The sequence below is a fragment of the Pristiophorus japonicus genome, chromosome 9 (assembly GCF_044704955.1).
Source record: "Pristiophorus japonicus isolate sPriJap1 chromosome 9, sPriJap1.hap1, whole genome shotgun sequence".
NCBI classification, from domain to species: domain Eukaryota; kingdom Metazoa; phylum Chordata; class Chondrichthyes; family Pristiophoridae; genus Pristiophorus; species Pristiophorus japonicus.
In genome coordinates this window covers 182,301,529-182,315,271 of record NC_091985.1, presented here as the reverse complement: position 1 = coordinate 182,315,271, position 13,743 = coordinate 182,301,529, and positions in this window count along the sequence as shown.

The following is a 13,743-nucleotide window of genomic DNA, read 5'->3' as shown; positions in this document are numbered from 1 at the left end:
AATATTGACACACTCCCGGGCCCACCTGTAAATACTGACACGCAACCCGGGGACACCCTGTAAATACTAACACACTCACGGGTCCCCGTGTTAATACTGACACACTCCCGGGACCACCTGTTCATTATGTCACACTCCCGGGACCACCTGTAAGTTATGTCACACTCCCGGGACCCCCTGTAAATATTGACACACTCCCGGGCCCACCTGTAAATACTGACACGCAACCCGGGGACACCCTGTAAATACTAACACACTCACGGGTCCCCGTGTTAATACTGACACACTCCCGGGACCACCTGTTAGATATGTCACATCCCGGGTCCCCCTGCAAATAATGACACACTCCCGGGAACACCTGTTAGTTATGTCACACTCCCGGGTCTCCTGTAAATATTGACACTCTCCCGGGACCACCTGTAAATACTGACACACTCCCAGGACCCCCTGTAAATACTGACACACTCCCGGGACCCACTGTAAATACCGACACACTCCCAGGATACCCTGTAAATATTGAGACACTCCCGGGGACCCCCTGTAAATACTGACACACTCCCCGGGGACCCCCTGTAAATACTTACACACTCCCCGGGGACATCCTGTAAATACTGACACACTCCCGGGGAACCCCTGTAAATACTGACCCAGTCCCAGGACACCGTGTTAATACTGACATACTCCCGGGACCACCTATTAGTTATGTCACACCCCTGGGACCCCCTATTAATACTGACACACTCCCAGGACCACCTGTTAGTTATGTCACACTCCTGGGACCCCCTATTAATACTGACACACTCCCAGGACCAGCTGTTAGTTATGTCACACTCCTGGGACACCCTGTAAATACTGACACACTCCCGGGGACCCCCTGTAAACACTGACACACTCCCGGGGACCCCCTGTAAATACTGACACACTGCCGGGAGACCGTGTTAATACTGACACACTCCCGGGACCACCTGTTTGTTATGTCACACTCCTGGGACCCCCTGTAAATACTGACACACTCCCAGGACTCCCTGTAAATACCGACACACTCGCAGGACCCCCTGTAAATATTGAGACACTCCCGGGACCCCCTGTAAATACTGACACACTCCCAGGACCCGCTGTAAATAGTGACACACTCCCAGGTCCACCTCTAAATACTGACACACTCACAGGACCCTTTCTAGATACTGACCCACTCCCGGGCCCACCTGTAAATACTGACACACTCCCGGGTCCACCTATAAATACAGACACACTCCCAGGACCCCCTGTAAATACTGACACACTCCCGGGTCCACCTGTAAATACAGACACACTCCCAGGACCCCCTGTAAAAACTGACACACTCCGAGGAACTCATGTAAATACTGACACCCTCCCGGGGCCCCGTGTTAATGCTGACACACTCCCGGGCGCACCCTTCAATACTGACACACTCCCAGGACCCCCTGTAAATACTGACACACTCCCAGGACCCCCTGTAAATACTGACAGACTCCCGGGCCCACCTGTAAATACTGACACGCAACCCGGGGACACCCTGTAAATACTAACACACTCCCGAGTCCCCGTGTTAACACTGACACACTCCCGGGACCACCTGTAAGTTATGACACATTCCGGGCCCCCCTGTAAATACTGACACATTCCTGGGACCACCTGTAAATACTGACACATTCCCGGGTCCACCTGTAAATACAGACACACTCCCAGGACCCCCTGTAAATACTGACACTCTCCCGGGACCACCTGTAAATATTGACACACTCCCAGGAGCCCCTGTAAATACTGACACACTCCCACCACGCCCCCTAAATACTGACACACTCCCCGGACCCCCTGTAAATACTGTCACACTCACGGGAACACCTGTAAATACGGACACATTCCTGGGAGCCCCTGCAAATACTGACACACTCCCGGGACCCCCTGTAAATACTGACACACTCCCAGGACCCGCTGTAAATAGTGACACACTCCCAGGTCCACCTCTAAATACTGACACACTCACAGGACCCTTTCTAGATACTGACACACTCCCGGGCCCACCTGTAAATACTGACACACTCCCGGGTCCACCTATAAATACAGACACACTCCCAGGACCCCCTGTAAATACTGACACACTCCCGGGTCCACCTGTAAATACAGACACATTCCCAGGACCCCCTGTAAAAACTGACACACTCCGAGGAACTCATGTAAATACTGACAACCTCCCGGGGCCCCGTGTTAATGCTGACACACTCCCGGGCGCACCCTTCAATACTGACACATTCCCAGGACCCCCTGTAAATACTGACACACTCCCAGGACCCCCTGTAAATACTGACAGACTCCCGGGCCCACCTGTAAATACTGACACGCAACCCGGGGACACCCTGTAAATACTAACACACTCCCGAGTCCCCGTGTTAACACTGACACACTCCCGGGACCACCTGTAAGTTGTGACACATTCCGGGCCCCCCTGTAAATAATGACACACTCCCGGGACCACCTGTTAGTTATGTCACACTCCCGGGACCGCCTGTAAATACTGACACTCTCTCGGGACCACCTGTAAATACTGACACACTCCCAGGACCCCCTGTAAATACTGACACACTCCCGGGACCCCCTGTAAATACCGACACACACCCAGGATACCCTGTAAATATTGAGACACTCCCGGGGACCCCCTGTAAATACTGACACACTCCCGGGACCACCTGTTAATTATGTCACACTCCCGGGACCGCCTGTAAATACTGACACACTCCCGGGACCACCTGTAAATACTGACACACTCCCAGGACTCCCTGTAAATACCGACACACTCCCAGGACCCCCTGTAAATATTGAGACACTCCCGGGGACCCCCTTTAAACACTGACACACTCCCAGGACCCCCTGTAAATACTGACACACTCCCCGCGGACCCCCTGTAAATACTGACACACTCCCAGGACCCCCTGTAAATACTGACACACTGCCGGGACCACCTGTTAGCTATGTCACAATCCCGGGACCCCCTGTAAATACTGACTCGCTCCCGGGACCCCCTGTAAATACTTACACTCTCCCCGGGGACCCCGTGTAAATACTGACGCACTCCCGGGCCCACCTGTTAAAACTGACACACTCCCAGGGCAAGCTGTAAATACTGACACACAACCCGGGGATCCTCTGTAAATACTGACACACACAATCCCGGGATCCCCTGTAAATACTGACACAATCCCGGGACCCCCTGTAAATACTGACACACTCCCAGGCCCACCTATTAATACTGACACACTCCCGGGACCCCGGGTAAATACTGACACACTCCCGGGACCCCCTGCAAATACTGACACACTCCCGGGACCCCCTGTAAATACTGAGACACTCCCGGGCCCATCCGTAAATACTGACACACTCGCGGGACACCCTGTAAATACTGCCACACTCCCAGGACCCCATGTAAATACTGACACTCTCCCGGGACCATCTGTAAATACTGACACACTCCCAGGACCCCCTGTAAATAGTGACACACTCCCAGGACCACCTATAAATACTGACACACTCGCAGGACCCCCTCTAAATACTGACGCACTCCCAGGACCCCCTCTAAATACTGACACACACCCGGGCCCACCTGTAAAATACTGCCACACTCCCGGGACCACCTGTAAATACTGACACACTCCCAGGACCTCCTGTAAATATGACACCCTCCCGGGACCCCGTGTTAATACTGACACACTCCCGGGAGCACCTATTCATTATGTCACACTCCCGGGACCACCTGTAAGTTATGTCATACTCCTGGGACCCCCTGTAAATATTGACACACTCCCGGGCCCACCTGTAAATACTGACACGCAACCCGGGGACACCCTGTAAATACTAACACACTCACGGGTCCCCGTGTTAATACTGACACACTCCCGGGACCACCTGTTCATTATGTCACACTCCCGGGACCACCTGTAAGTTATGTCACACTCCCGGGACCCCCTGTAAATATTGACAAACTCCCGGGCCCACCTGTAAATACTGACACGCAACCCGGGGACACCCTGTAAATACTAACACACTCACGGGTCCCCGTGTTAATACTGACACACTCCCGGGACCACCTGTTAGATATGTCACATCCCGGGCCCCCCTGCAAATAATGACACACTCCCGGGAACACCTGTTAGTTATGTCACACTCCCGGGTCTCCTGTAAATATTGACACTCTCCCGGGACCACCTGTAAATACTGACACACTCCCAGGACCCCCTGTAAATACTGACACACTCCCGGGACCCCCTGTAAATACCGACACACTCCCAGGATACCCTGTAAATATTGAGACACTCCCGGGGACCCCCTGTAAATACTGACACACTCCCCGGGGACCCCCTGTTAATACTTACACACTCCCCGGGGACATCCTGTAAATACTGACACACTCCCGGGGAACCCCTGTAAATACTGACCCAGTCCCAGGACACCGTGTTAATACTGACAAACTCCCGGGACCACCTATTAGTTATGTCACATTCCTGGGACCCCCTATTAATACTGACACACTCCCAGGACCACCTGTTAGTTATGTCACACTCCTGGGACCCCCTATTAATACTGACACACTCCCAGGACCACCTGTTAGTTATGTCACACTCCTGGGACACCCTGTAAATACTGACACACTCCCGGGGACCCCCTGTAAACACTGACACACTCCCGGGGACCCCCTGTAAATACTGACACACTGCCGGGAGACCGTGTTAATACTGACACACTCCCGGGACCACCTGTTTGTTATGTCACACTCCCGGGACCCTCTGTAAATACCGACACACTCCGGGGACCACCTGTTAGTTATGTCACACTCCTGGGACCCCTGTAAATACTGACACACTCCCAGGACTCCCTGTAAATACCGACACACTCGCAGGACGCCCTGTAAATATTGAGACACTCCCGGGTACCCCCTGTAAATACTGGCACAATCCCGGGACCCCCTGTAAATACTGACACACTCCCGGGACACCCTGTAAATACTGACACACTCCCCGGACCCCCTGTAAATACTGTCACACTCCCGGGACCCCCTGTAAATACTGACACATTCCTGGGACCACCTGTAAATATTGACACACTCCCGGGACCACCTGTAAATATTGACACACTCCCACGAGCCCCTGTAAATAGTGACACACTCCCACGACTCCCCCTAAACACTGACACACTCCCCGGACGGCCTGTAAATACTGTCACACTCCCGGGAACCCCTGTAAATACTGACACATTCCTGGGACCCCCTGCAAATACCGACACACTCCCGGGACCCCCTGTAAATACCGACACACTCCCAGGGTACCCTGTACATATTGAGACACTCCCGGGGACCCCCTGTAAATACTGACACACTCCCCGGGGACCCCCTGTAAATACTTACACACTCCCCGGGGACCCCCTGTAAATACTGACACACTCCCCGGACCCCCTGTAAATACTGTCACACTCACGGGAACACCTGTAAATACTGACACATTCCTGGGACCCCCTGCAAATACTGACACACTCCCGGGACCCCCTGTAAATACTGACACACTCCCAGGACCCGCTGTAAATAGTGACACACTCCCAGGTCCACCTCTAAATACTGACACACTCACAGGACCCTTTCTAGATACTGACCCACTCCCGGGCCCACCTGTAAATACTGACACACTCCCGGGTCCACCTATAAATACAGACACACTCCCAGGACCCCCTGTAAATACTGACACACTCCCGGGTCCACCTGTAAATGCAGACACACTCCCAGGACTCCCTATAAAAACTGACACACTCCGAGGAACTCATGTAAATACTGACACACTCCCGGGGCCCCGTGTTAATGCTGACACACTCCCGGGCGCACCCTTCAATACTGACACACTCCCAGGACCCCCTGTAAATACTGACACACTCCCAGGACCCCCTGTAAATACTGACAGACTCCCGGGCCCACCTGTAAATACTGACACGCAACCCGGGGACACCCTGTAAATACTAACACACTCCCGAGTCCCCGTGTTAACACTGACACACTCCCGGGACCACCTGTAAGTTATGACACATTCCGGGCCCCCCTGTAAATAATGACACACTCCCGGGACCACCTGTTAGTTATGTCACACTCCCGGGACCTCCTGTAAATACTGACACTCTCCCGGGACCACCTGTAAATACTGACACACTCCCAGGACCCCCTGTAAATACTGACACACTCCCGGGACCCCCTGTAAATACCGACACACTCCCAGGATACCCTGTAAATATTGAGACACTCCCGGGGACCCCCTGTAAATACTGACACACTCCCGGGACCACCTGTTAATTATGTCACACTCCCGGGCCCGCCTGTAAATACTGACACACTCCCGGGACCACCTGTTAGTTATGTCACACTCCCTGGACCCCCTGTAAATACTGACACACTCCCAGGACTCCCTGTAAATACCGACACACTCCCAGGACCCCCTGTAAATACTGACATACTCCCGGGACCCCCTGTAAATACTGACACACTCCCCGGACCCTCTGTAAATACTGACACACTCCTGGACTACCTGTAAATACTGACACATTCCCGGGCTCACCTGTAAATGTTACACACTCCCAGGACCCCCTGTTAATACTGACACACTCCCCGCGGACCCCCTGTAAATACTGACACACTCCCAGGACCCCCTGTAAATACTGACACACTGCCGGGACCACCTGTTAGCTATGTCACAATCCCGGGACCCCCTGTAAATACTGACACGCTCCCGGGACCCCCTGTAAATACTTACACTCTCCCCGGGGACCCCGTGTAAATACTGACGCACTCCCGGGCCCACCTGTTAAAACTGACACACTCCCAGGGCAAGCTGTAAATACTGACACACAACCCGGGGATCCCCTGTAAATACTGACACACACAATCCCGGGATCCCCTGTAAATACTGACACAATCCCGGGACCCCCTGTAAATACTGACACACTCCCAGGCCCACCTATTAATACTGACACACTCCCGGGACCCCCGGTAAATACTGACACACTCCCGGGACCCCCTGCAAATACTGACACACTCCCGGGACCCCTTGTAAATACTGAGACACTCCCGGGCCCATCCGTAAATACTGACACACTCGCGGGACACCCTGTAAATACTGCCACACTCCCAGGACCCCATGTAAATACTGACACTCTCCCGGGACCATCTGTAAATACTGACACACTCCCAGGACCCCCTGTAAATAGTGACACACTCCCAGGACCACCTCTAAATACTGACACACTCGCAGGACCCCCTCTAAATACTGACGCACTCCCAGGACCCCCTCTAAATACTGACACACTCCCGGGCCCACCTGTAAAATACTGCCACACTCCCGGGACCACCTGTAAATACTGACACACTCCCAGGACCTCCTGTAAATATGACACCCTCCCGGGACCCCGTGTTAATACTGACACACTCCCGGGAGCACCTGTTCATTATGTCACACTCCCGGGACCACCTGTAAGTTATGTCACACTCCCGGGACCCCCTGTAAATATTGACACACTCCCGGGCCCACCTGTAAATACTGACACGCAACCCGGGGACACCCTGTAAATACTAACACACTCACGGGTCCCCGTGTTAATACTGACACACTCCCGGGACCACCTGTTCATTATGTCACACTCCCGGGACCACCTGTAAGTTATGTCACACTCCCGGGACCCCCTGTAAATATTGACACACTCCCGGGCCCACCTGTAAATACTGACACGCAACCCGGGGACACCCTGTAAATACTAACACACTCACGGGTCCCCGTGTTAATACTGACACACTCCCGGGACCACCTGTTAGATATGTCACATCCCGGGCCCCCCTGCAAATAATGACACACTCCCGGGAACACCTGTTAGTTATGTCACACTCCCGGGTCTCCTGTAAATATTGACACTCTCCCGGGACCACCTGTAAATACTGACACACTCCCAGGACCCCCTGTAAATACTGACACACTCCCGGGACCCCCTGTAAATACCGACACACTCCCAGGATACCCTGTAAATATTGAGACACTCCCGGGGACCCCCTGTAAATACTGACACACTCCCCGGGGACCCCCTGTAAATACTTACACACTCCCCGGGGACATCCTGTAAATACTGACACACTCCCGGGGAATCCCTGTAAATACTGACCCAGTCCCAGGACACCGTGTTAATACTGACAAACTCCCAGGACAACCTATTAGTTATGTCACACTCCTGGGACCCCCTATTAATACTGAGACACTCCCAGGACCACCTGTTAGTTATGTCACACTCCTGGGACCCCCTATTAATACTGACACACTCCCAGGACCACCTGTTAGTTATGTCACACTCCTGGGACACCCTGTAAATACTGACACACTCCCGGGGACTCCCTGTAAATACTGACGCACTCCCGGGGACCCCCTGTAAATACTGACACACTGCTGGGAGCCCGTGTTAATACTGACACACTCCCGGGACCACCTGTTTGTTATGTCACACTCCCGGGACCCCCTGTAAATACGGACACACTCTGGGGACCACCTGTTAGTTATGTCACACTCCCGGGACCCCCTGTAAATACTGACACACTCCCAGGACTCCCTGTAAATACCGACACACTCCCAGGACCCCCTGTAAATATTGAGACACTCCTGGGGACCCCCTGTAAATACTGACACAATTCCGGGACCCCCTGTAAATACTGACACACTCCCGGGACCCCCTGTAAATACTGACACACTCCCCGGACCCCCTGTAAATACTGTCACACTCCCAGGACCCCCTGTCAATACTGACACATTCCTGGGACCACCTGTAAATACTGACACACTCCCGGGACCCCGTGTTAATACTGACAAACTCCCGGGACCACCTATTAGTTATGTCACACTTCCGAGACTCCCTGTAAATACTGACACACTCCCGGGCCCAACTGTTAGCTATGTCACACTCCCGGGACCCCCTGTAAATACTGACACACTCCCGGGACCACCTGTAAATACTGACACACTCCCAGGACTCCCTGTAAATACCGACACACTCCCAGGACCCCCTGTAAATACTGACATACTCCCGGGACCCCCTGTAAATACTGACACACTCCCCGGACCCTCTGTAAATACTGACACACTCCTGGACTACCTGTAAATACTGACACATTCCCGGGCTCACCTGTAAATGTTACACACTCCCAGGACCCCCTGTTAATACTGACACACTCCCCGCGGACCCCCTGTAAATACTGACACACTCCCAGGACCCCCTGTAAATACTGACACACTGCCGGGACCACCTGTTAGCTATGTCACAATCCCGGGACCCCCTGTAAATATTGACACACTCCCGGGCCCACCTGTAAATACTGACACGCAACCCGGGGACACCCTGTAAATACTAACACACTCACGGGTCCCCGTGTTAATACTGACACACTCCCGGGACCACCTGTTCATTATGTCACACTCCCGGGACCACCTGTAAGTTATGTCACACTCCCGGGACCCCCTGTAAATATTGACACACTCCCGGGCCCACCTGTAAATACTGACACGCAACCCGGGGACACCCTGTAAATACTAACACACTCACGGGTCCCCGTGTTAATACTGACACACTCCCGGGACCACCTGTTAGATATGTCACATCCCGGGCCCCCCTGCAAATAATGACACACTCCCGGGAACACCTGTTAGTTATGTCACACTCCCGGGTCTCCTGTAAATATTGACACTCTCCCGGGACCACCTGTAAATACTGACACACTCCCAGGACCCCCTGTAAATACTGACACACTCCCGGGACCCCCTGTAAATACCGACACACTCCCAGGATACCCTGTAAATATTGAGACACTCCCGGGGACCCCCTGTAAATACTGACACACTCCCCAACGACCCCCTGTAAATACTTACACACTCCCCGGGGACACCCTGTAAATACTGACACACTCCCCGGGGACCCCCTGTAAATACTTACACACTCCCCGGGGACATCCTGTAAATACTGACACACTCCCGGGGAACCCCTGTAAATACTGACCCAGTCCCAGGACACCGTGTTAATACTGACAAACTCCCAGGACAACCTATTAGTTATGTCACACTCCTGGGACCCCCTATTAATACTGAGACACTCCCAGGACCACCTGTTAGTTATGTCACACTCCTGGGACCCCCTATTAATACTGACACACTCCCAGGACCACCTGTTAGTTATGTCACACTCCTGGGACACCCTGTAAATACTGACACACTTCCGGGGACTCCCTGTAAATACTGACGCACTCCCGGGGACCCCCTGTAAATACTGACACACTGCTGGGAGCCCGTGTTAATACTGACACACTCCCGGGACCACCTGTTTGTTATGTCACACTCCCGGGACCCCCTGTAAATACGGACACACTCTGGGGACCACCTGTTAGTTATGTCACACTCCCGGGACCCCCTGTAAATACTGACACACTCCCAGGACTCCCTGTAAATACCGACACACTCCCAGGACCCCCTGTAAATATTGAGACACTCCCGGGGACCCCCTGTAAATACTGACACAATTCCGGGACCCCCTGTAAATACTGACACACTCCCGGGACCCCCTGTAAATACTGACACACTCCCCGGACCCCCTGTAAATACTGTCACACTCCCAGGACCCCCTGTCAATACTGACACATTCCTGGGACCACCTGTAAATACTGACACACTCCCGGGACCCCGTGTTAATACTGACAAACTCCCGGGACCACCTATTAGTTATGTCACACTTCCGAGACTCCCTGTAAATACTGACACACTCCCGGGCCCAACTGTTAGCTATGTCACACTCCCGGGACCCCCTGTAAATACTGACACACTCCCGGGACCACCTGTAAATACTGACACACTCCCAGGACTCCCTGTAAATACCGACACACTCCCAGGACCACCTGTAAATGTTACACACTCCCAGGACCCCCTGTTAATACTGACACACTCCCCGCGGACCCCCTGTAAATACTGACACACTCCCAGGACCCCCTGTAAATACTGACACACTGCCGGGACCACCTGTTAGCTATGTCACAATCCCGGGACCCCCTGTAAATACTGACACGCTCCCGGGACCCCCTGTAAATACTTACACTCTCCCCGGGGACCCCGTGTAAATACTGACGCACTCCCGGGCCCACCTGTTAAAACTGACACACTCCCAGGGCAAGCTGTAAATACTGACACACAACCCGGGGATCCCCTGTAAATACTGACACACACAATCCCGGGATCCCCTGTAAATACTGACACAATCCCGGGACCCCCTGTAAATACTGACACACTCCCAGGCCCACCTATTAATACTGACACACTCCCGGGACCCCCGGTAAATACTGACACACTCCCGGGACCCCCTGCAAATACTGACACACTCCCGGGACCCCTTGTAAATACTGAGACACTCCCGGGCCCATCCGTAAATACTGACACACTCGCGGGACACCCTGTAAATACTGCCACACTCCCAGGACCCCATGTAAATACTGACACTCTCCCGGGACCATCTGTAAATACTGACACACTCGCAGGACCCCCTCTAAATACTGACGCACTCCCAGGACCCCCTCTAAATACTGACACACTCCCGGGCCCACCTGTAAAATACTGCCACACTCCCGGGACCACCTGTAAATACTGACACACTCCCAGGACCTCCTGTAAATATGACACCCTCCCGGGACCCCGTGTTAATACTGACACACTCCCGGGAGCACCTGTTCATTATGTCACACTCCCGGGACCACCTGTAAGTTATGTCACACTCCCGGGATCCCCTGTAAATATTGACACACTCCCGGGCCCACCTGTAAATACTGACACGCAACCCGGGGACACCCTGTAAATACTAACACACTCACGGGTCCCCGTGTTAATACTGACACACTCCCGGGACCACCTGTTCATTATGTCACACTCCCGGGACCACCTGTAAGTTATGTCACACTCCCGGGACCCCCTGTAAATATTGACACACTCCCGGGCCCACCTGTAAATACTGACACGCAACCCGGGGACACCCTGTAAATACTAACACACTCACGGGTCCCCGTGTTAATACTGACACACTCCCGGGACCACCTGTTAGATATGTCACATCCCGGGCCCCCCTGCAAATAATGACACACTCCCGGGAACACCTGTTAGTTATGTCACACTCCCGGGTCTCCTGTAAATATTGACACTCTCCCGGGACCACCTGTAAATACTGACACACTCCCAGGACCCCCTGTAAATACTGACACACTCCCGGGACCCCCTGTAAATACCGACACACTCCCAGGATACCCTGTAAATATTGAGACACTCCCGGGGACCCCCTGTAAATACTGACACACTCCCCGGGGACCCCCTGTAAATACTTACACACTCCCCGGGGACATCCTGTAAATACTGACACACTCCCGGGGAACCCCTGTAAATACTGACCCAGTCCCAGGACACCGTGTTAATACTGACAAACTCCCAGGACAACCTATTAGTTATGTCACACTCCTGGGACCCCCTATTAATACTGAGACACTCCCAGGACCACCTGTTAGTTATGTCACACTCCTGGGACCCCCTATTAATACTGACACACTCCCAGGACCACCTGTTAGTTATGTCACACTCCTGGGACACCCTGTAAATACTGACACACTCCCGGGGACCCCCTGTAAATACTGACGCACTCCCGGGGACCCCCTGTAAATACTGACACACTGCTGGGAGCCCGTGTTAATACTGACACACTCCCGGGACCACCTGTTTGTTATGTCACACTCCCGGGACCCCCTGTAAATACGGACACACTCTGGGGACCACCTGTTAGTTATGTCACACTCCCGGGACCCCCTGTAAATACTGACACACTCCCAGGACTCCCTGTAAATACCGACACACTCCCAGGACCCCCTGTAAATATTGAGACACTCCCGGGGACCCCCTGTAAATACTGACACAATTCCGGGACCCCCTGTAAATACTGACACACTCCCGGGACCCCCTGTAAATACTGACACACTCCCCGGACCCCCTGTAAATACTGTCACACTCCCAGGACCCCCTGTCAATACTGACACATTCCTGGGACCACCTGTAAATACTGACACACTCCCGGGACCCCGTGTTAATACTGACAAACTCCCGGGACCACCTATTAGTTATGTCACACTTCCGAGACTCCCTGTAAATACTGACACACTCCCGGGCCCAACTGTTAGCTATGTCACACTCCCGGGACCCCCTGTAAATACTGACACACTCCCGGGACCACCTGTAAATACTGACACTCTCCCGGGACCACCTGTAAATATTGACACACTCCCACGAGCCCCTGTAAATACTGACAAACTCCCACGACTCCCCCTAAACACTGACACACTCCCCGGACCCCCTGTAAATACTGTCACACTCCCGGGAACCCCTGTAAATACTGACACATTCCTGGGACCCCCTGAAAATACTGACACACTCCCGGGACCCCCTGTAAATAATGACACACTCCCGGGCCCACCTGTAAATACTGACACACTCCCGGGACCCCCTGTAAATACTGACACACACACGGGACCCCCTGTAAATACTGACACACTCCCAGGTCACCTATTAATACTGAAACACTCCCGGGACCCCCTGTAAATACTGACACGCTCCCAGGACCCCCTGTAAATATTGAGACACTCCCAGGGACCCCCTG